The sequence below is a fragment of the Pinus tabuliformis genome, chromosome 6 (genome assembly GCF_031772625.1).
Source record: "Pinus tabuliformis cultivar Carrire ecotype Pingquan chromosome 6, CPIR1, whole genome shotgun sequence".
In the NCBI taxonomy this organism is placed as follows: Eukaryota; Viridiplantae; Streptophyta; class Pinopsida; order Pinales; family Pinaceae; genus Pinus; species Pinus tabuliformis.
Window position 1 is genome coordinate 347,516,298 of NC_142292.1, and position 25,725 is coordinate 347,542,022.

General features: G+C 40.0%; 1 protein-coding gene across 1 annotated transcript in view; it reads left to right on the forward strand.

The window, feature by feature from the left end:
- The window catches only part of LOC149258729 (beta-adaptin-like protein A), a 343,309-nt gene that overhangs the window by 202,546 nt on the left and 115,038 nt on the right, over window positions 1–25,725 (forward strand). The window lies entirely within an intron of this gene.

The window sequence follows — 25,725 nt, forward strand, 5'->3', positions numbered from 1 at the left end:
GGGAAAATCCTTTTTTCATGTCATGTTAAATCTAAGGATTAGTCCCTTTCGGAATTTACTACTAGGCAGACATCTTGAGGGATAGAATTGAACTGATTTGCTGAAGATCAAAAGAATTTTATGACTAAATCCTTAAGCCCTTGCTACTCATGCAGCTCACACACTTTGTTAACCTAGGCACTATTAATATGTTTGTTACTGCAAAATCTAGCACCCTAGGGGTAGGCCATACCAGATCCTTGGCAACAATGGGATCCACCACCATTGTCACCTTAGCAATGAACCCCCCTGCTGTTTTGTGGGCAGATGTTATCCCCACAAGGGAGGCTTCCCCGGAAAGACTTAAAGGGATCCTAGGTCTAATGGCTCTCTAAGGAGCTAGCAAATTTTTTTACACCCTTTAATAATTTTCAATAAAGTATGGCTCCTGGAGGGATGAAGTAGTGAGGTCAAAGAACTGATGGGTCAAGATAGAATTTGGAGAATGCTCAAACAGATTCCCAAATACATGCTACTCTGAATTTAATGATTTACAATAAGTATAAAGTGATGGACAATGGATGATCAATGCCTTGGCTCATTAATGAATTTCAGGGCATATGGAGTCTGACAAGGGGCGAGTCAATAGTTGAAGACCTTGAATGGAGAGGGAAAGAGAGAGATATTTACTCAAACTAACCCTAGAGACTTTCCAAAATAGGAGATATAAGGTCAAGGAATGCAATCTAGTTTCCTTGATGGATACTTGATGACAAAATTTGCTATGATGAAAATAGAGTTCATAAGAGAGGGTGCAATTTTTAATATTGCACATGACAAACCCTATTTCAATAATTGCAGAAAAATGGAAGATAATTCTCACGATAAAATAGCACAATTCATTTAAGCATCACTTCATCAATCCAAAGAAAGTTCTTCCATTCAAAAGATATCTTCCCCAAGACAATTTGTCTCACTTGAAATATCCAAAGCCAAAATTTACAAGGAAAAATTGCAGAAATTTCAGATTGCTATGGGATTTCTCCCCATAAACTCCATGAGAAAATGAGAGGAAGTGCACCTCTACTTATAGAGATGGTACTTCAACTTTCCTCCTAATAAAATACTATTTCTCTTATCTAAAACCCCCTAATATAGCCCAAGGAGGGGCAGAAGGCCCTCTCTACAAATTAATTAATCCAAAATACTACAAATTGGGGCTTTTAAAGCCACATGTACAAAATATATGGGCATAAGCCCTTGAAGGGTGTTCCTTTCCCACAAATGAATTGAAAATAAGGGGTGCTGGTGCAACATCCAGGCTCCAAAGGCCCTTCAAACCATAACTTCATCCATAAGCCTTTGAATTTGTCATCCGTCAACCACTAAGCAACCTCTAATGTGGGCACACAAGCCCCCCAAGTGGCCTCCAAGATGGATACCAAAGCATACTTAGTTCCCAAAAGAGGACACTCCATGAAAGCAACTCACAATGCTCGTAAAAGGGTCCTCTAGAGTGGGTGCAAAGGCCACGAATCCACAAGAAACCTTCAAGCAACCCTTAAACCAATTGTGTTACCCTCCAATTGGGAACACAAACCCCAAAAAAGAGGGGTTTGTGGGGGTGGTGGATAACCTCTTCTCCAAGTTCCCTTTAATGCTGACTTCTGCCACAAGGAAAGAACATAATGACCCAATTCTTCCTTCACATGCTGACCATAGTGGCTCCAATCATGGGTGGGTGATTACTCAAGACAAATATATTAGTTTTCGGAAGAATCCCTTTAAGTTGGGCTCGTTCATATCACAACATTTGAATTTCTTCACTTGTAAGTCAACGCCCTAATATCAATTGCAACACCCAACAAGTCAACCTAGCAATTTTCTCACGAAGTTGCAATTCAATTCTTATATTTGGACCACCAATGAGGTCGACCTTAGATTTTACACCAATTTTAAGACAATAAGACAGGTTGGGTCCAACAATATATTTGTATTTATTAGGGCACATAAGTCGGCTTGTTGTTGCCTTAATCCACACCTAGGATTATCGTGGAGAAAGTCCTTAAATCCACTTGGTGTGGCGTTGGGGGAAAGTTTCGAGTTGAGGCTGTAACTCAATTCTCAACTCCTCAATTTAGACTTACTCCTAGCGAAGCTAAGGGGGGTGGACCCTAAAAATATCTAAGGTTTAGCTAGCTCAAAGCTAGCAAGTCAGTATTTTAGGAGTTAATACTTCAAATATGTAAGATCAATTACAATTACGGGCTTAGTGAGCACATGCATCCATAAATATAGCAAAATAAGATCAGTGCCTAAATATAACTACTTGCCTAGGATATTCCATGTGAAAATATAACTTTGCAAAACAACTTGGAAGGAAACAAAATGCCACAAGAGAGATGCTTCCAAAATTAATGCTGGAAAGTAATAACTTTAGCAAGTGCAATAAATGAAATAAGTGCTCATCAACTTGAAAAAATGTTAAAGTGATATATGCTTGAAAGTAAGTAAGATCTTGTTGAAAAAGTAACTAGGTTCAGTCTTCATAATTATCTTTGTACTTATGTCATTATGTATATTTTATGTATCAAGTAAAAGAAGAAAAAAAATATTGTTTTTCAAGCATGGGTTTCATGCTGCATTTAATGGTCATCTAGGTCAAGCATGCATTTCATGCTACTAGGGTTTCTCATGAGTCATGAGTCAAAATAATCATTGTCATATGTAAAATACCCTTTTGGAAAATTTGCATCAAGAAAGAAATATTGTTTTTGAATCTATAAAGTCAATTTGGACTCCCAAGACCAAGTCGGTCCAGGCAGTGAAAGTTGGCATAGAAGACGCTGTTCGACCCCCCCTTGAAAAGGGTATAAAAAGAAAAAGTCTTCGACTCATTTTGGCAATCTATGAAGCATAAGTTTCTGCAATAAGAAGAAGGAAAAACAAGAGCGAAGAGCAAGAAGGCAAGGAGAAAAGACCAAGTGAAGGAAGGGGACCCAAAATTGACCTATTTGTTTCCACACGTGCGAAAATATAGGGTTTCTGGGCTAATTGCAGGACTGAGAGTTGTAGGCCGAAGTTGCAGACCTAAAGTGAACACTGAAGCTTTGATTGGAGTTGACTTTGAAGAAGTTGACCTTCGTTGACTTTGGAAGACCTTGTCATGTTTGGAGGAGATTATTTGGATGGCTGACTTGGGGCTTGAGTAAGTCATGGACTTGGTCTTTGGGTCTTGGAGGTCTCATTTTGATCTGATTCTATAAGAAGAGGATTGTTTGGGTTTTCCCCAGTTGTGGGGTTTTTCCTTGGTGTGGAACCTATATCTTGTGTTCTTTGTGTTTTGTGATCTTCATGTTTTGATAATTGCTTGATGAAGAAGTAAAACAAAATAATAAAATGCCAACTAATATCACAAGTAATTATCAAGTAAGGAGAATCAACATTATTCTATAAATGCCTTGATTTTCAAACATGGTTTTAAAGCTAAGATGAAGAAGAAGGCAGTTTGAAGATCATTATTGTTGGCATAGTTGATACCTCTACAACAAGTTCCTTCACCAAAGACTATGATAAGGAAGCCAAAGTACTCCTCTACAATATAATTAGGAATTTGAGTTTTGAAGATCAAAAGTTTTGTTCTTCTACAATCAAGAAGGATGAAGAAAGGTTGAATTTGAAGGAGGATTACAAGATCAAAATTCTAGTAATATGAGTATACCGAGTAAGATCAAATCCCGAAGCAATTAAGGACGGTTAGAAGATATGCAAGGTCGGCAAAGTCACTACAAATAATGCAAGCATGACAATATGATCCAAGTACCCTTCATCTGAGTTAAAGTGAGATATGATAGATAGCCATATACATGAAAGAATGATAGTGATCCGAAGTCATCATAAGATCTAAAGTAAGGATTGATACAAGCTATTCTGTGATCCGAAAAAAGCATAACATCACAGTAGTACGAGCTACACCATAAATGATACAAATTCTCTCAAGATTTTTTTTGAAAGATCAAGTTCTTTGGGAGTAAGCTAGGTTTTGTAATCTAGTCATACTCATGGAGAGCTTGCTCTTACAATGAGGCCACTATGAGAAAGGGATCATCTTGATCAAGAAATCTCATAGAAATGTAGTCCTCATGGATGCCGAGTAGGCCTAGTAAGGATACAAGAAGAGGACAATCATCCAAGTACAAATTTTGAAGGACTATAAGTCTGCTCGGAGAGGTTGGGATTTGAGTTTTAGGGACTTATCTTTGAAGGAAATTTGGCTAAGGTCTAGAAGGCTGGTTCTGAGGAGAAGAAAGAAGATTCTCACAGTCTAGAAGGGACAAAACTTCAATATAATTGCAAGTTGAGGGAAGGACTTATTTTGGAGGCCGGGATGCCTTCCAAAACTAGGACACATCTCTGTGTGGCAACTACTCAGGAAGAGGGTCCTTGTTGAGGACTTCTTGTTGTGTTTTGCAAGTACAAGAAAGCCCTAGACATGGCTGAATATTGCAAGCTCAATAATTGTTTAGAAGGTAGATTTGAAGTAACTCTCTTTGTATAGTGAGTGCAAGAGTTGGCTCACTATTGTGTGGGCAAATTTGTGAAAACCCTAAGGATAGTGAAACAATGGACATTCACTATCAAGTGGGTTGTGCTTATGATAGTAATCTTGGAGAAGCTAGGTCACTATTAAAAGACAATTTGATTGGTGCCCTAAGGACTATCGATTTGAAGCAACAATAGGATAGTTAGAGGGATAAGGACAATCATCTAAGAGGTAGCTAGAGGACTGACAAGAAGGATTATTTAAAGACCCTTGGAATTGGCTAATTTGGAAAAGATGAGAATAGAAACTAGAGGGCAAAATTATTTGTGACTATGGAACTGTGTTGACTGATAAAAATTGATTGGAAAAATCAACCAAGTTGTGTTCAAAACGATGGATTGGCTAACCTTGTGATAATCATTCTGTTGAAGAACTATATGATGGACTATCTTCAAGGCAGAAAGTAGTGCAGGAAGTGGTGGTGGACACAGTTGAGGATGTTGTAGGTGAAGACCTCAAGTACATGATAATGATCTATTAGGAGGCAGATTTGGAGCCCTAAGAGTTGCAAGATGAGCAATCTATGTGATAAGAGGGTTGGTTGAGGAAGCTACAATTATAACAGGTAGCTGATGTAAGGGAAGTATGAGTACTTTTAAGACAAGCCTAGGCTTGTTGATGAATTCTCCTTGGTTGAGAGGGAGTGAGCATGGATTTCTCCTCTCAGGTTGAGAGGGAGTAAGGTTGGACACTGGTTCTCCTTGTGTCATGTACTATGCCAGGACTAATAGCCGTAAGTCTAGTACATGCATCACAAATAGGGAGAATGATGATTTGAATTAGCATGGTTCTCCTTATGTTAGGTATTGTGACAGATTAGGACTGATATCCTAAGTCAAGGACATGGATAAGGAGAATGGTGGATTGGATAAGCATCTTGGACAAACATTCTTGAATCATGTACTATGATGGATTAGGATGGAGATCCTAAGTCAAGTACATAGACTTGGATAAGAATGGTCCGATGGACAAACATTTCCTTGAGGGAAATGGTCCGGTAAAAGATATACTCCGTGTATCCTAGGTGGAGTATGTACCTTGGTGAGGTGGTGTGGTGTCCCATGGAATGTCTCCTAGCATTGTGCTATGATCTTGCGAGAGATGGAGTGTACCTGTCAAGGCCTTGGTAATGTAAGAATGCTGGCTATGATGATATTTTGATGCTTATCAATTTGGATCCCTTATGAGAATATTTAAACTTGAGATGGACCTGTTGAGTCATTATGAATACCTCCCTAGTTAAGAGGGAGTGTTGGAAAAGGAACTAGGTTCGGTCTTCATAATTGTCTTTGTACTTATGTCATTATGTATATTTTATGTATCAAGTAAAAGAAGAAAGAAAATTTTGTTTTTTCAAGCATGGGTTATATGTTCCATTTAATGGTCATCTAGTTCAAGCATGCATTTCATGTTCCCAGGGTTTGTCATGAGTCAAAAGAATTATTGTCAATTTGGACTCCCAAGACCAAGTCTGCCTAGAAGAAGCTATTCGACCCCTTGAAAAGGGTATAAAACGGTAAAGTCTTCGACTCATTTTGGCAATCTATGAAGCACAAGTTTGATTTGCAATAAGAAGAAGAAAAAACAAGAGCTAAGAGCAAGAAGACAAGGAGAAAAGACCAAGCGAAGGAAGGAGACCAAAAATGACCTATTTCTATCCACATGTGCGAAAATATAGGGTTTCTGGGCTAATTGCAAGATTGAGAGTTGCAGGCCGAAGTTGTAGTCCTGAAGTAAAGGCCGAAGCTTTGATTGGAGTTGACTTTCAAGAAGTCGACCTTTGTTGACTTTGGAAGACCTTGTCTTGTTTGGAGGAGATTATTTGGAGGGTTGACTTGGGGCTTGAGGAAGTCTTGGACTTGGTCTTTGGGTCTTGGAGGTCTCATTTTGAGTTGATTCTATAAAAAGAGAATTGTTTGGGTTCTCTCCACTTGTGGGGTTTTGCTGTGGCATGGAGTCTATATCTTGTGTTCTTTGTGTTTTGTGATCTTCATGTTTTGATAATTGGTTGATGAAGAAGTAAAGCAAAATAATAAAATGCCAACTAATATCACAAGTAATTATCAAGTAAGGAGAATCAACATTAATCTATAAATACCTTGATTTTCCAACAAATCTACCCAAGATAAAAGAGAAATCCTGAATGATGCACACAAGACACAAATTAAAATGATGATGCTACTTGATGGTGTACTTGTTTTGTAATGTGATGAGATTTATCTTGGTTTATTTTAAATTACCTAAGCTTTAAAACATGTTTTAAAGAACTTCTTGACGAGAATGTGATCAAGAAAAATTAATCCTGAAGATCATCAAGGTGTAGAATAGTGCAGGAAGAGTAAACTCCAAGAGGAAGTTGGTGCAAGGATAATGAAAGAGCCACTCTCACTTCTAGAAAAGAAATAAATGCCTGCCTCATCACTAGGTATACTTTCATTATGTTTGTTTACTTTGCTACTATTGCTCTTGCTCTTGCTCTTGTTCTAGGATCAACAAGTACATTTGATGAATGTGAGAATCAGGTCCTTTGTATCAAGTTTGAGGAAGGTGTCAAGCCATCCCATGAATTGAGTGGACATGAGCTCAAGACTTCTGCAAAGAAGTTGGAATTAGGAAAGAGACCATCCTACTATATAACCCAGAACAAAATGGTCACTTAAGGATCTTTGACTTCCCTGTCTACTTTCATGTGCCAAAGGAAAAGAGTACGAAGCTGGAAGCTTCCCGTAAGAAATGTATGATTGTTGGTTATTGTGAAAATTCTAAAGCTTATAAAATATATGTTCCTGGACAAAGAAATATAGAGTTTAGCAAAGATATAACATTTGATGAAGATGCAACTTGTTGAAAAGCCATAGACACTCCTCCTCCTGCTAATGTTGAAAGACAGGATGATTCCTTGGATGCATAAGAAGATCCCAAGCTTGAGCTTGATCTTGTTGATGAACCCATGGATCCCATGGACTCCTTGGATCCTTCTCCATGTGCTAGAAAAAGATGATTATGGTTTCGTGACACTTTATAGGATGTTGATAGACATGCTGCTCCTAGAGGAACTTTCTGAGAAAGTAAGGAACCATGTTCCATGCCGATTCCAGGGATATGTTGTATCCATAAGCAACATTATTCAAGTTGAACCATGCACTTTTGAAGAAGCTGTGAAGGCTCAAGCATGGAAAGATGCAATGACTGAAGAATATGAGTCCATCATTCATAATGATGTATGGGAAGTAGTTACAAGATGCCAAGGTAAATCTGTTGTGTGGGTTCTAAATGGTTGTATAAAATTAAACATGGTGCTGATGCCAGTATTGAAAAATATAAAGCTAGATTTGTGCCTAGAGGGTTCTCTCAGAAAGAGGGAATAGACTATGATGAAATCTTTGCACCCATTGTCCATTATACAACCATCTGATCTATTGTGGCTCTAGCTGCTAGCTAAGGATGGTCCATTCACCAAATGAATGAGAAGATTGCTTTTCTGCATGGCTTCCTCAAGGAAGAAGTATTTGTGGAGCAACCACAAGGATTAAAGTACATGACCGGAAAACTCGTGTTCAAACTGAAGAAAGCCCTCTATGGTTTGAAGCAAGCTCCAAGAGCTTGGTATGCTTTCATTGGTAGCTTCGCGATGAAGCTTGGTTTTACTTGAAGTAATGTTGATCCAAATATTTACTTCAAGACAATTCAAGGTATGCCTTTTGATTTTGGTATTATATGTTTAAGATTTATGTCTGACTGGTGGTGAACCACTTTTCCTCCAGTGTAAGAGGGAGTTAGCTTCTGAATTTGAAATGAACAATATTCATTTGATGCATTACTTTTTGGGTCTTGAAGTATGGCAAAGACTTGTTGAGATTTTCCTTTCTCAAGGAAAACATGTTGTCAAGCTACTGGAATGATTTGGTATGACATAATGCAAGTCCACGAATTCTCCAATGGAAATGAATTTCAAGAAGCTATGTGGTGAAGCTGTTGGTCTTGATTTGGCAAATCCTTCTAAGTACTGTCCACTGATTGCGACACTTATGTTCTTAGTGAACACTAACTGGACATATGTTATGCAGTCAATAATCTGAGCCAATATATGATTAAGCGATCACATGCACACTAGATTGCTGCAAAGCATGTGTTGATATACCTGCATGGGACCATCAATCTTGGATTGAGATATATTGCTAAAAATGTAAGACTTCATGGATATACTGATGTTGATTGGGCTGGTAACTCTGTTGATAGAAAGAGAACTTCTAGGTGCTTCTTTAGCTTGGGATTTGCCAAGATCTCTTGGATGAGTAGAAAGCAGAAGTTTGTTGCACTAAGTATAGCTGAAGCTGAGTACATTGCTGCTAGCATGGCTAGCTGTGAGGTAGTATGGATGAGGAAGCTCTTTGGAGAGCTATTTGAGCAAGTTCCAAACACAATAGTTATATATTGTGACAATTGGGATTCGCCTTATGTTCCATGACAAGTCCAAGCACATTGAGATCAAATATCACTATATCCAGGATATGGTGCAGAGAGGAGCAGTGAGGCTCCATCATATTGTGACTGATGATCAGATAGCTGACATTCTTACCAAGCCTTTACTGAAAGGAAAGTTCTTGGTTTTTAGAGAGCAACTTGGACTTATGGATGTGACCCTTCTGGGAAGCGATCACAGTTGATCAAGAACACTAGGTTGCCTTTCCCCCCTGTCAGAGTTCACATGATTAGGGAATGATGCAAAAATCTTGAGGATGAGGGACCTCTTATGTAGTGTGTGCCATGAGAGTAGGCCTCAGTATGCATCTGACGCACAGTCTGAGACGTGGGAAGAACCACCTATCTGGCCAATAGGTGTAGTGAGAGTTGTCTGTGTGACTTGTCTAGGATGCAGGTGTTCAACGACTTGACATTTAATGAGACTTGGATGTGCGAGATCCTTGTCATGTGTTGACAAGTGGATCCACCCAAGCAGTGATGAGCTTTGGATGTGCGAGATCCTTGTCATGTGTTGACAAGTGGATCCCCCAAGCAGTGATGAGCCTTGGATGTGCGAGATCCTTGTCATGTGTTGACAAGTGGATCCCCCCAAGCAGAGATGAGACTTGGTTGTGCGAGATCCTTGTCATATGTTGGCAAGTGGCATTGCCCCAAGTGAATATAGGGTGATGGATGAATTTCCCCTACGATGATTCTTCTTCATTAGAGTGAGACATCGTTGTTCCAGATTATACAAAGCAAAGATGAACAAAGATGAACAGAGAAAGCAAAGATATTTTTTTGCAAAAAGAAATTCCTCCCTCGTTGAGAGAGTGTTAAAAATTGACAGCTCAGGGATGAATTTATAAAAATAGAATTTCTAAAAATATAGAGTCTAAAAATAGAAAGTCTCAAGTATGATTTTCCAAAACTAGTAAATCACCTTGAATCAATTGTTAATCAAGCATTGTTGATGGAAAATCCCTTTTGATCATCAACCAATCCTAATAGCAATGTTTTAAAACTCCGACTTGGGTACGGAACTGGCCGAGGGTCGGCTCTGACTTCGACTCCGACTCGGTATTGACTCAACCGATTTGATTTCTATGACTCGGTCGTTGTAAAAAATACATTAAATATATTTTGTTTTAATGAAAAAACATAATTTTAAAGATTTTCATTCATGTTTCCAAACCCAAAGCATTAGAATATAGAGAGAAGACAACATATGATTAAAGTAGGCTCATGAATATATCATTTATATCAAAATAACACCCATTGCACTGTCCAATACATACATGATATAGCGATCAAAACAAAAACACATAACCAAGGAAGCTCTAAATGGCCTCTATAACAAAAGTAAATTGTTAAACATCACTAGTCACCAGTGCTACTGGCTACTGCTAGAGAAGCCAACGTCATCTAGCTTAGATTCTGAATCAGATTCAGACAGGGAAACCCATGGCTCCTCCTCGTCATCACCATCTCCAACTGCAACTGTAGAAGTAGTAGCACTAGCAGGCGCAACAGCGGCACACCGAGAGAGACGAGATATGCGCTTTCGTCATGGATGAGTAGAGGAAGTGCCTGCAACTGGAGGACTTGGGGCTGGGCCCGGTACAAGTAGATCTGTATTCAATTGAACATTATGTTCAACTAATGCCTCCGTCTGTAAATCCAAATCAAGACCATATCCTCATTAGAATCAAACTCTGCTGGATGACTCTCCACTACTCAATCTGATGCTGGATCAATATCTTCCAACACAATGGGATCTGTATCAGGTCTTTTGTTTAGCAATTGGTTGCGTCTTAGTAAGAGGTTGTCTTGGACATAAACTAGATCATTTAACCGTTTTTGTTCTAAACAATGTCTCTTCTTCGTGTGAATCCTCTCAAAGACAGACCAATTGCGCTCACACCGAGTAACACTGCAAGTTTGACTCAAAATACAAATTGCAAACTTCTGCAATTGAGGACAATGGCTACCAAAAGCCTCCCACCATTGTGCTGCAAAAAACATAGTTGTGTAATGAGTTAGCTCAACAAATTATATCCAACTTTCAAATTATAAACAATTTAACAAAATAATAATTTGAAAATTGAAATTTTTGTTTACCTGTCTCATCTGCTTCCCTTGCATAAAACAGTGCGAAACACGCATGTAAAAGAATATCGAATCAATTGATTAGAATTGAGCAAACAACTCAATGATAATACAAAGATATTTACAATAATAGAAACATCAGGTTTCTATGTAGAATATGGAAACAAACAGTTTCATCTAAGAAACTGCTAAAAGAATAAAAATAGCAACAGCTAAAAGACTGAGCATTAAATACTAATTAGAAATATTCTAATACCCTCCCTTAATGCTCAATCTATTTACAACACCAATAGACCCTCGGAATTTTACAAATTTATCAGGACCAAGAGGCTTGGTGAAAATGTCGGCGGGCTGCTCTGTTGTGGGAACATATTGCAACTGAACTGAGCCGTCTTCAACCAGCTGGCGAATGTAGTGGCAATGAGTTTCCACATGCTTTGTTCGTTCATGAAAGACTGGATTCTTGGCAAGTTTGAGCACTCCCTGATTATCACAAAACAAAGAAGTAGGCCCTGTCTGGAAAACATGCATATCTGCAAGCATACGACGAAGCCAAACTGCCTCACAGGATGCCTTAACTGCTCCCCGATACTTTGCTTCTGTTGAGGAGAGAGCCACTGCCTGTTGCTTCTTACTAGTCCAAGTAACAGCACCAGATCCTAGACTAAACACATACCCAACTGTAGATTTACGGTCATCAACCGAACCGGCCCAGTCAGAGTCAGTGTAGCCACGGAGAATAGGATTGGAGCTGCGAGTATATAAGAGGCCATAATCAGAAGTACCACGCACATATCGTAGCACCCGCTTTGATGCTATCCAATGATCAGCTTTAGGAGCTGACATAAAACGAGAAATGTAGCTTACTGCAAAACTGATGTCAGGTCTGCTAGCAGTAAGATAGATGAGACTGCCCACTAATTGCCTGAATAAAGTTTCATCCACAAGGGGAGAGGGTGACTGTGCTGAAAGTTTGAGCCCTGGTTCCATAGGAGTCGTGGCCGGTTTGCAATCCTGCATTCTGAACCTTTCCACAAGATTTTTGGCATACTTGGACTGAGAGAGAAAGATCTGATTCTCAGTCTGCCAAACTTCAACCCCCAGACAGTAATGAAGAAGTCCCAAGTCTGTCATCTCAAAAGTTCTGCATAGATCTTGTTTGATCCCATGGATCAAATGTGCAGAGCTGCCAGTAATGATAAGGTCATCCACATAGACAACCACAAACAAGATATCATCACCAGTATGCTTGATATACAGGTTTGCATCAGATGGACTCCGCTGAAAACCCTGATCTGTCAGGTACTGATCAATTTTCATGTACCAAGCCCGAGGAGCTTGTTTCAATCCATAGATTGCTTTAGCTAACCGACACACTTTCTGTTCTTGACCAGCAACCTTGAATCCTGGAGGCTGCGTCATGTATACTTCTTCTTGAAGATCACCATTTAGGAAAGCACTCTTTACATCCATCTGATGAACTTTCCAATTGAACTGAGCTGCTAGGGCAAGAACAAGCCTTATGGTACTCATCTTGGCTGTAGGAGCAAAAGTTTCCTCATAATCAATGCCTTCCTTCTATGAGAACCCTCGAGCCACAAGACGAGCTTTATACTTGTCTATGGTTCCATCAGCTTTGTATTTCACTTTATACACCCATTTGCAGCCTATGGGCTTTTTTTCGGCAGGAAGATCAGAAAGTGTCCAGGTGTGATTCTTCTGAAGACTCTGGAATTCGGCTTCCATAGCCTGTTCCCACTCAGATGTACCCTTAGCCTCTGAATAGGTTTGAGGCTCAAAAATACTGTGTAGGTTAGCCATAAGAGCAAAATTGACTGTAGACTGTTGTTTGTTCTTATGTCTAGAAGTTCTACCTTCAAGGAGTTCATCATCCCGGAGATCACCTATGGTTTTAGCCCACCATTTAGGCCGAAGAGAAGAAGAACCAATATCAGGAGCAAAGGAACCAATATCAGAAGGAGGTGGAGAAGGCTCAAGAGCAATAGGGACAGCAAGAGGAGGGTTAGCTTCTGGAGGAAGCTCAGATAGAGTATTATCAAATACTGATGCTACATCATCCCTCCCATCAGGTGGACCGACTGGAAGAAGAACACTGTGAGGCTGATCCTCAGAACATGGCTGAAAGAATCCTCTGTCCTCATCAAAGACTACATCCCAACTGAAGCTAAGACGACCAGTGGCTATATCTATCAGCCTATAGGCCTTGTGATGATCACTGTACCCTGTCATCATGAGTTTCTGGCTTTTGGAATCCAACTTAGAGCGCTTAGCAGCTGGAATCCAAACATATGCAACTGAGCCAAATACTTTGAGATGACTGATCTTAGGCTTACGGCCAGACCAAACCTCTTCAGGAGTCTTCCCTGTAACAGCCTGAGTGGGTGATCGGTTAAGAAGGTAAACAGCAGTAAATACTGCTTCAGCCCAGAATTTGTTTGGAACACTCCTATGTTGTAACATGGAACGAGCCATTTCAACAACCGTGCGGTTGCGGCGCTCGACAACACTGTTCTGCTGAGGAGTGTAGGGTGCGGTTAACTGATGTTTGATGCCATGAATATCACAGAAATTGGCAAAAGCTGAAGAACAAAATTCCCCCCCATTGTCGGTCCTAAGAGTCATGATGTTACAGCCAGACTCTTTTTCAACTAAGGTTTTAAACTTCTGAAAGGTACTAAGTGCATCAGATTTATTTTTTAGAAAATACACCCACATTTTTATACTGAAATCATCTACAATAAGTAAAAAATATTTGCAAGCAGTGATAGAAGCTGTATTCATAGGACCACAAATATCAGCATGAAGTAACTGGAGTACCTTAGATGCGCGCCAAGATTCTCCATTCTTGAATGAAGACCGATGTTGCTTTCCCGCTTGACAGGCGCCGCATACCCCCAACTGCTGAGTCTGAATATCAGGTAATCCTGACACAAGTCCCTCCCGGGAGAGCTGAGAGAGATACTGCATATTTAGATGCCCATATCGCTGATGCCAAAGAGTACTGATGGGAGAGACACGTGCTGCTAGAGCCACTTCTGGAGAGTCACCGGTGTCAAGTAGCCTATATAGACCATGGTCCTCTAGGCCAACAACAACTGTTAGACTAGTCTCCCTGTCAATAATAAAGCACTTGTGTGCACTGAACACAACATCAAGCTGAGGAGAATTCCTCATAATCTGGCTGACAGACAGCAGATTAATTTCCATACCAGGAACATAGTATACATTCAGAAATACGAGTGTGCGCCCACTAGACTGAATTTGAACTGTACCTCTGCCAGCTACTGTGTACTTTTCACCTCCGCCAAATACCACGGAATCACTGAAAGGTGAGAAGTCAATAAACCAGTCACGCCTGTGAGAGAAATGGCGTGATGCACCAGAATCAATGTACCATGCAGAAGAAGGAACATGATCTGAAGACCTTTTAGCCATAAAGGCGTAAAAGGCTTGATTTCCTTCTAACATCAGATTGGTGAGCGTGGCCATTTTCCCAAAGACAATACAGAAGTCCAGCACACAAAATATATCTCCACAGTCTAAAAAAAAAAAATAAAAAAAAATAGCAATAGAGCAGATTCCATTGCTGTAGCTGTACCCTTCTTTCACAAGTCTTACACTGCTGTTTGAAGTGTTTTGATCAGTGTTGTTAAAATCGCGATTTTTTCAAAAAATCGCGATTTTATCACTATCCCGCTTAAATCGCGATTTTTATCCCAAAAAAATCGCGGGCTTTTTTTATAACGATTTTTTCCTAAAAAATCGCGATTTTTATTGAAAAAAGCGCCGAGGCGCGGGGCAGCGGGCTTTAAGTTATGAAAATCGATTTTTTATTAAAAAAATTGAAAAAAAATGAAAAAAAATGAATATTTTTGTGCCAAACGCTTTTCTCCCGCTTTTTTCCCGCTTTTGCCGATTTTTTCCGCTTTTTTCCCGGCGCCGATTTAATCTCGATCGCGCTTTTAACAACATTGGTTTTGATTGACTATACAGCTGCCGGTTTAACACAGGCTGCAGAACAAATTCTCCACAGGCAGCCTTGAGCAAACAAATGCCAAACTTCAGAGATCAAGTAACAGGAAATAAGGGCCGAGACTCTTGTATGGCTAGGGCTACAAGATACGTTTTAAAATTCCTCTTTCAGGTGATGCCTTTTCAAATGAAGGAACCACAAATAAATTTCAAGAAAATATCAAGATGACTGTATGAGACTGACACAGAACCTTAACAAATTCTGCCTTGAACAATGCAAAAAAAAAAAAACTCAGATCTGTACCAGATCAAAACACCAGACCAAAACACCAGATCAAAGCACCAGACAAGAGGTCACATGTATCTTTAGAAAATTAAAGCTGAAAAAAATACGTAAACTGAAGCTGTCCACGCTGTGCTGTATACGCTGTTCTGGTCCCACCGCTTCAAAAGAAAATCACAATAAACTTTTAATCAAACCGCTACACAAACACGTGAATCTGGAAAATGGCGTCACTTGAAAATACCGTCACTGGAAAATCCCTGGAAAATGCGTGATGCCGTTACTATGATCTGGAAACTGCCGTCACGTGATCTGGAGGATCTCTGGAGGATATCGATTTGTTGAAATCGTGAGCCAAAATACGCGAGTAAATTTTTTTTTAACTGTATCAATGTTCTTCAACAGGGTTCTGTCGTTCTTCAATGTATCACCGTCACATAAAAAAGCCGTCACGAGAATCTGAAGAATTACGTCACGTGGTGCAAGCGGGGCTGGACGGGATTCGAACAGGAAGAACGGAATTCGAAATGCGAGTTCTAACTGTACTGCAACCTTCGAAATACCTGGAATGGAACCAACGACCACCTGGAATGGAGGATTTGAGCTCCGAACTGTCTTTGTCGAACTTTAGCTTCGGCTTTGGACGCAAACGCTTCGACTTCGATTTCTGCTACCGCTTCAATAGATTGATACCACGGGAATGATCGAAACCGCTTCAATATATGTTTTATAACCCTGGATCGAAACCGCGGGGTTCTGAGATCGAAGCTGCCGTTGCAAGATATTAAATGTCTTTTAAAATCAGCAGAGAAACCCGTCCGAGTCCATCCGACTCTGCTTGGAGAGCACGCGTGATGCGATTGAGAGCCGAAAACCTGATCGAGCTGCAGCGACGGTGTCTGAATGATATTACTGTAACTTGATATGATTCGGGCGTGCTATTCCTGTGTAGCGAAGACTGTGTGTGCGTCGGGCGTGTAGACTCAACCGACAAATAGACTGCTACCCCCAGATTTTAATTTCAAGACAATTTCACGATTCCGCCACAAAATTAATTCCTCATAAAATGACAATGCAGGAGAAGAATCCCTTTCTGTATCGAGATTGACGACTGTAAGCTTTTATCACAGTGAGCAAAGCCGAGGCTAAGACTCAGTGAAGGCTACCTGGCTTACAGAGGGCTCGACCTTAGAAAGGAATGAAGGAACTTAAGAGATTAGGATACGAAGAGGATCGCTGATCAAGAAATCTACAGACCCTAAGAGCAGTTTCAAAATGAACAACTGAATTTTTCAAACTATGAAAAATTATTTCGAAAAAAAAATCCCTGTGCTCTGATACCATAAAACAGTGCGAAACACGCATGTAAAAGAATATCGAATCAATTGATTAGAAATGAGCAAACAGCTCAATGATAATACAAAGATATTTACAATAATAGAAACATCAGGTTTCTATGTAGAATATGGAAACAAACAGTTTCATCTAAGAAACTGCTAAAAGAATAAAAATAGCAACAGCTAAAAGACTGAGCATTAAATACTAATTAGAAATATTCTAATATTGCAGTCCTTGCTAGGTTCTTGCCAAAGGTACCTATGGCTCTACTGAAACAAGTGATCTGTCGGTGTATCTCCAGCTGATTACTCTCCTTAGGGACCATGCGGTCAATGCATTCAATCAATCCATCCTAACCTCCCTAGTCAAAGCTTTCGCCTCCAGAGCTTTATAATGATACCTTGGGTTCAGGAAAAACCCAACTGCATGTATAGGGAGATGGAGTTGATTGTTCCATCCTTGATCAATGATTTCTCAAATGGGTCCATACTTAGCCACTCTATCCTTATATACTGCCTTTGTTTGCTCCTTTGCTTGATCCATAGCCTCATAAATGAAGTCCATAGCCAATCTTTCCCCATTCACTAACTACAACACCTTAACCAGTGGCTCAACAACCTTCACAATCTCTTTTGCCTTTTCCCAAAATATTTCTTCATTAACCTTCTTTCTCACATCTTTGCCATCCTGTAATGACCAAAAGTCGTATACGCAGTAGAAATATTTAAAATACTTCGTAAACAAAGACATACATCATAGGACAATAATTGTAATTGTATATTGAATAAAAGAATTGATGTAGGATGAGTACAAATGAGAATGAGTGTCCTGTATATATAGCCATGTAAGTACCTTTTCACTAACAAACATGTCTCTAAGAAACGCCTTTTCATTATTAACTAACTAACAATTAGTTAATTTACTTATTATTTATTATTATATTTATATTATTATGATTATTATTTATTATCTATTTTTATTTATTTTTACATAATTTATGTTCATAACATTGCCTTCTCCTTCAAAAAGCTTTGTCCTCAAAGCTTGTTGATGAAAGGGCTTGATCTCTTTTTTGCTACGAATGTCTTCTGCTTGATCTCTTTTTCTGCTACGAATGCCTTCTCGTCTCGGAACAATCATCTTTGTCGATACAAGTTGATATGATCCTTGGAGTGATATATAAAATTGTCGTACTGAGAATGGATCAGACCATCCTAGATTAACCTTCTGTAGAATCTTCTGATCCCTGGAACTTTGTAACGAATTGTTATCAGTAGACTGAATTGAGCTCGCTTTAGTGTTCTTTGTAACATAAGTTTGTTGTTTATGTTCTGAGTGATACTGATTTGTAGATTGATTAAGGTGTCTACTCTTGTGATTCGGATGTAGATAAGGAGTTCTTCTCTTTATATATCTTTTATTTATAATATTTATTTTCTTTTTGAAAAGTTACAACCCTAGTGAAACGTGGCTATTCACCTTTGGCGTATATTATAAAATATATGTTCACTTATGTACTTTTGACTTGGTTAATGTTCTCCATGTAAAAAGTAAAACTTACCATTCACATAAAGAAATTTTGTATTCCTTTTGTTTTTCTTTTACTTTTAAAATACCACGGGAAATTACCATTGGTTTCTAAAACCACGGGCTTGTAAACCACTTAATGAAGAATCAAAATAATATTATCTACTCTTCACGTAAAAAGTATAACTTACCATTCACGTAAAGAGATTTTGTATTTATTTTGTTTTTCTTTTACTTTTAAAATACCATGGGCAATTACCACGGGTTTCTAAAACCACGGGCTTCTCCACGTAAAAAGTAAAACTTAACATTCACATAAAGAGATTTTGTATTCCTTTTGTCTTTCTTTTACTCTTAAAATACCATGGGCAATTAACACGGGTTTCTATAACCACGGGCTTGTAAACCACTTAATGAAGAATCAAGATAATAGTATCCACTCTTCCTTCTCTTCCTTCTCTTACGTATAGCTCTAAATATATTTGGAAAGATTCCCTCTTATCTTTATTATGCACTTTTTATCAATAATGTAGGACCTTTTTTATATATATGAATGTTCTCCTTAAAAATTTACATCGGACTATATCTATTTATTTATTTTTAAATCTTTATATGTACTTATATTATTTTATTTTTTTGAATTTGACTTTTTCTATATATATTTTTTTAATCTTTTTTTTTTAACTTTTGTTTTCTCTACATATATATTAATTTTTTTTTGCTGAATGACCAAATGCTTGATAGTGAAATGGAGAAACTCCAAATTCTTGTAGCAAAACGCTTCAACAAGAACAATGTTGATGAATTTGATGGTCAAAGACCTGGATCAGAGGACACTCCTCTGTGCAACGGTTGAGCGACCAGAGGATCGAACAACTCTGATACCAATGTAACGACCAAAAGTCGTATACGCAGCAGAAATATTTAAAATACTTCGTAAACAAAGACATGCATCGTAGGACAGTAATTGTAATTGTATATTGAATAAAAGAATTGATGTAGGATGAGTACAAATGAGAATGAGGGTCCTGTATATATAGCCAGGTAAGAACCCTTTCATTAACAAACATGTCTCTAAGAAACGCCTTTTCATTATTAACTAACTAACCATTAGTTAATTTACTTATTATTTATTATTATATTTATATTATTATGATTATTATTTATTATCTATTTTTATTTATTTTTACATAATTTATGTTCATAACACATCCTGTTTGCGAGACCATTGACATTCATTCCATTCATCATTGGAAAACACCCTTTGCAAGTTTCTATGTTGGGAAAGCATAGATTGCAATGTCAAAAAATGAGTTGCAAATCTAGTGATGGTAGGTCTAATAATATCACTGCCCCCTAGGTGTTTCCTCATCAAGCTCAAAATCCATTAGTGATTATAGATATATTTTGTTTTGCTTTTGGCATACTCTACAATGTTCTTGACCCAATCTATTTTGCCAATATCCTCAAGCATGAGGTCTATGCAATGTGTAGCACATTGGGTCCAAAAGATGGTTTTGTGTTTTTCCTCTAACATTTTACCAGCAAGAACTAATTAGAAGCATTATATGTGATGATTTGAACAACATTAGTCACCCCCACCTCTTCTACAACCTCATCCAAAAGCTGAAACAACAAGTGTGCATCTTTCACCCTATTAGATGCATCAACTGATTTTAGAAACATGGTTCCCTGTGAGAAAAAGATAAGAAAGTTTATGATGATACGGTTCCTTTGATCAGTCCATCCATCTGAGATGATGGTACATCCTATTTTTTCCCACGAGCTTTTGAAATCTTTCAAATATTCATCAATGGAGGAAACCTCTTTTGGCAAAAGAGACCCCCTTAACTCATGCATAGTAGGGCCTTTGAAGCCCTTTCCAGTAGCAAATATGGCATCAAACATAGGTTCATAATATATTGAACGAGAAGCATTGAAAGGGATATCAACATCATACCACCATCTAGCTATGTCACAGGTAGCCTCTCTCAGTTCTTTCTTCCAATGGTCTTCTAAAGTGGGTTGCATTTGACCTCTATTAGCTTGAGGACCATGTGCACTATCAGAGGGAGAGGAGGGTGTGAAATAACTTTTGATATCACCCTTCTTTTTCATTTTACCCTTACCCTTTTCTGGAATAGACTCCAAAGAGGGAGGAACATAGCGAAAGTGGTTGGATTCATTAGTGCAAGGGATAGATGAAGAGCCCTCATAATCAAAATTGGGCTTGGCAGCCATCATGTGTTTTATAATCCTCTTCCTCCCAATTTCAGGCTCTATTTATTGTTGCCTAGCTTTTTCTTCCTCAAACATCACAAATTTATCTAGCAACTCCTTCCTAATATCCCCAATTTGTTCTGATGGTGCTTCACATGAAGTAATTTGGCCTCTAACACCAACCAAGTGTTGTTTCAGCCTATGAATGTGTTGAATTTTATAAGTCTATCCGTTAGAAAATTAATCTTTATTTTGTTGGTATATTTCTTCTACTTGTAAATTCTGAACAAGTTATTTAAAACATTTAAATACTGAAATAAACACAATACAGTCACAACATCTACAGATCATCAGCTGAAAGAAAACAAACACACAAGTGACACTATTATTTTTGGACAAATGTCCGCAGAAAAACCCAATGTGGGAAAACCGATGCAACTATTCTGAGGGTTTATTATTATGCAGTATTTCCTTGAGTACAATAGGGTGCCTAACCGGCTCACCCGACAAAGAAAAATACACGGCAACAATACCTCTCTATTTGGAAATAGGTATTCAGAAAACCTATCCCACGAAACCCTCTCCGGCGACTCTGAAGCTCAACGCTGGCCCTTCTAGCCTTTGCGTCATCCTCCTGCTACACTGTGTCAACCCCATGATCCTCTGCGTTAGCCCTCTGAGGCATTGCGCAGCCTCTGGGACCCTCTGCGTCACTCCAGCAACCTCTGCGTGGATGATGCAACCCCTCTGGGCTCTGCGCTCTCTCTGCTGGGCTCTACGTGGCCTGCTCCGGCTGCTCTCCCTCTCTGCTTCTGCGCTGGTCTCTTGGAACTGTCTCTGCCTCTCTGCCTAGTACTCACTGCCCCTCGCTGCTGATCACTAATTCACTTTTGCTTAACCCCGCTCTAGCAAAATGAATGACTTATCACTCTGGTGTATCTTCCAATTGACCCTCAAGCCTCCTCTTATACTTTTCTCGTTGGTCCTTCAATGATCGAAATTAAATCTCTAATCAACTACTAAGATTAGATTTGGCCTGATTCATGAATTTTGGAACCTTCTAACCCAGTTTTATATTGATACCCATTAATATTTTATTTTTCCTAAGTTTAGACTTAGGAACTCCATTAAAAATATTAATTATTTTAATATCTCCCAAACCAGGTACAATATGTCCAAACCATTTCTGGGTCTTGGAGATCTCATGTGCTTTAGTCTCTCCACCAATTTTCATGGCTAGATCACATCCAATGCTACCCCAAATCAACACTCCCTCTTAGTGATGAATGTGCTCTAGTAATACTCCACATTGAGCATCACCCTGATTATCCGGCATCGGTTCCTTTGCTAATGCTAGGCCTCCCTGCCCAACATCCTCTGCACTGCTGCATCGTGTACTGCTGCCCATGGCCCTGCCACTGCCACTGTTGCATCCGTACGACAACTCCCTCTGCATCCGTGCTGCTGTTGGTCCATCCTCCCAGCAGTGCATTTGCACTGCAAACTCCTCTCATCATGCTACATCGTGCTACTGCATACTGCTACTACATTGCAACTCAGTTACTAAGAAGTAAGTAACTGATCCACCCTACTTCTGATATCCTTGTCAGGCTAGAAACACTCTTGATGTTGAAGCTCTCTCTGTCGCTAACAAGTGCTCCCTCTACTGACCTCTGCACTACTGCAACAACTCCCTGCATGTCGTGTCGTTACACCTCTCTGTGCCATCTTGCACTGGTGCAACACTCTCGTGCTTCTTGCACTGCTGCAGCCTGCTATCCTTGCGCTGTCCGAGGACTCTTGCACTGTAGCACTCTTTGCCGCTCCATCCGCATTTGTCTCTACCCACATCCGCTAGTCCTGCTACTCTCTCCTCAGGGCTCCCGTAGCAAGGTATAATCCAAGAGGTTGGGTACCTCAAGGATCCTGCCCCTCATCGCCTGTGGTCCTCCTAACTACAGCTCAATGTCTCCCCACTTCTTCTCAAGTGGCACATGAGCACTCATGGCACAATCATCATCCTCCTCGACTTCTTTCTCCGCCTTCACTGGCGCTGCCTTAGACTGAGAAGCCTCTCCCTTGTTCTTCTTCTTCGGACACTGGTTTGCATAGTGACCCAGTTCCCCATAGTGGAAGCACTTGACTTTGGAGAGGTCCTTCTTCTTCCTCTTCTCTTGCTTTCCCATAGATGCCAGAGCCGCATCCTCTTCCTCTTCCTTCTTGATCTGGACTCCTTTGCTGCTACTTCTTGTCTTGGTTAGTTGTTTGATCTCCTCTTGGCGAAGAGTCGCCCATAGTTTTAACCAATCTGGAAGACTCGCCTTGCCTAGTATGCTCTGGACAAATGTCTCCCACTCCTCGGAGACTGCTTTAAGTGCGGTCCTTACCATCAACTCCTGATTTGACATAGCCCCTATGGAAGTCAGTTGGTCCCGGATCTCCTTCAACTGACCGAGGAAGAAATCTATTTGCTCCCCCTTCTGCATCTGGTATGACCTTAGCTGATTCTCAAGGAGCATCTTCCTCTGCACGAAAGTATGTTGGTACAATGTCTTCAAGGTGTCCCACATCTCCTTTCCCGTTTCCTTCTCGGCAATATGTTGGACCACATGATCCTTGACCCCATCAAGGATGATAGATTTTGCCTTGGCCATTGCCTTCTCATACCTTTCATTAGCTACCGGGTCAATTGGGATAGCCATTACTCTTAAGGGGAAGCCCTTGATGCGATGTCTGTTTAGAATGGACAGAATCCTGGCCTTCCAGACCACAAAGTTGGATGCTTTGTCCAACCTATCCTGATCCCTCAGCCCATTCAAGACCATCTCTCTGCTCTTCTCTATCGACTCCTCCGAGTCTCTCTGCTTCCCGCCTGGAAGTTCTCGGTTTGACTCCTGCTGAGTCTCTCTACTTCCCATCTGGAATTTATTGGTTCGACTCTTGCTAAGTCTCTCTACTTCTCGTCTGGAATTTCTCGGTTCGACTCGAGTTGAGTCTCTCTACTTCCCGTCTGGAAGTTCTCGGTTCGACTCCTTCGAGTCTCTCTACTTCTCGTCTGGAAGTTCTCTTCTGGACTCCCTCTGAGTCTCGATTTCCCTCCTGGAAATCCTTTTGCCAACCGTCAAGTTGCCCCACTCCGAAAGTCTGTGCAACTGCAACATTGATCCGGATTCCTTGGCTAGAAATCCGCTTCGGCAGCAACTCCCTCTACCTTGGTTTTGCCCTGTTAGGTACTGTTCTGAACACAATACCCCACCAGCTTCGCTCCCGCAAACTGCCCACAACTTCCTTTGCCCCAGGAACTAAAGGACTGAGCCTCTAGGCTCTGCGCAATCCCGACACTAGAAAAAACAACTCCCTCAGCCACTGTGTCAACCCTCCTGGTCTCTACGTGGCTTTGCGTGAGCCTCTTTTTGCCTTCCTCAGCCTCTGCGTTGGCCTCTCTCTAGCTCAGACTGATGACACAGTCCCTCTGCGTCAACCCTTCCTCTGTCGCTTCGCTTCTGCAAGGATTAACTTTCTGTCACTCGGGACAACTGATTCTGCTGCAAATGCTTTGCTTAGCTGATGCCTTCAACTTTCCTGTGATCTGCAATCATGCTTTGATACCATGTTGAATTTTCTAAGTCTATTCGTTAGAAAATTAATATGTATTCTACTCATTTATTTCTTCTACTTGTAAATTCTGAACAAGTTATTTAAAACATTTAAATATCGAAATAAACACAATACAGTCACAACATCTATAGATCATTAGCTGAAAGAAAACAAACACACAAGTGACATCGTTATTTTTGGACAAATATCCCCAGAAAAAATCAATGCGGGAAAACCAGTGCAACGATTCTGAGGGTTTATTATTATGCAATATTTCCTTGAGTACAACAGGGTGCCTAACCAGCTCACCCGATAGAGAAAAATGCACGGCATCAATACCTCTCTATTCGGAAATAGGTATTCAGAAAACCTGTCCCACGAAACCCTCTGTGGTGACTCTGAAGCTCAGGGCTGGCCCTTCTAGCCTCTGCGTCAGCCATCTGAGGCACTGCGCAGCCTCTGAGACCCTCTACGTCACGCCCTCTGCCCTCTGAGTGGATGACGCAATCCATCTGGGCTCTACGCCGTCTCTGCTGGGCTCTGCGTGGCCTGCTCTAGGTGCTTCTCTCATTCTCTACTTCTGCGCTGGTCTCTTGGCATTGTCTCTGCCTCTCTGCCCAGTACTCACTGCTCCTCGCTGCTGATCACTGATTCACTTTTGCTTAGCAACCCCGCTTTAGCAAAATGAATGACTGATCACTTTGGTGTATCTTCCAAAACCCTCAAGCCTCCTCTTATACTTTTCTCGTTGGTCCTTCAATGATCGAGATTAAATCTCTAATCAACCACTAAGATTAGATTTGGCTTGATCCATGACTTTTGGAACCTTCTAAGCCAGTTCTATATTAATACCCATTAATATTTTATTTTTCCTAAGTTTAGACTTAGGAACTCCATTAAAAATATTAGTTATTTTAATATCTCCCAAACTGGTTTCAATATGTCCAAACCATTTCTGGGTCTTGGAGACCTTATGTGCTTTAGCCTCTCCACCAATTTTCATGGCTAGAGCACATCCGATGCTACCCCAAAACAACAAAATGCCCCCTCCACCTCCCTTAATTTTTCTATGACAAAATTTGCAATGCATTTGATTATCAATCATTTTAGCATATGCCCAAGCAACATCTTTCATTCTAGGAGCCATTTTTTGATATTTGAACTTGGAAATGAAAGGAAAAAATCTGAAAATGAAAAAAAATGCTTCAATGTTCATTTCTTTTACAAAAAGTACTCTTTTCAATATCCAGATTTGCAAAAAAAGGAAAGCAAAAACAGATTTTAGAAGTGAAAAAGAAATACTTCTAGGCCTTAGCCTTCTCAATGTTGCTCCAACAAACCAACTCCTCAATGCTGTTCCAATTGCTGCCCAAGAAGCTCTTCACTGCCGCTCCAATGATTGCCCAAGACTCCTCACTGCTGCTCCAAAAAGCAACTCCACAACTCTTCACAAACTCACAAATTCTCACACAAATGCAATGAGATAGCTATGTGGAAATGTGAGGGGGTTGGGTAGCTTTTATAGGCTTGGGAGAGGTAGTTGGCTTTAAAGAAAACCTAAAACCAAATTATAATTCTGTTTGGGGTCTGATTTTCCCTCCAAAAAGAGTCC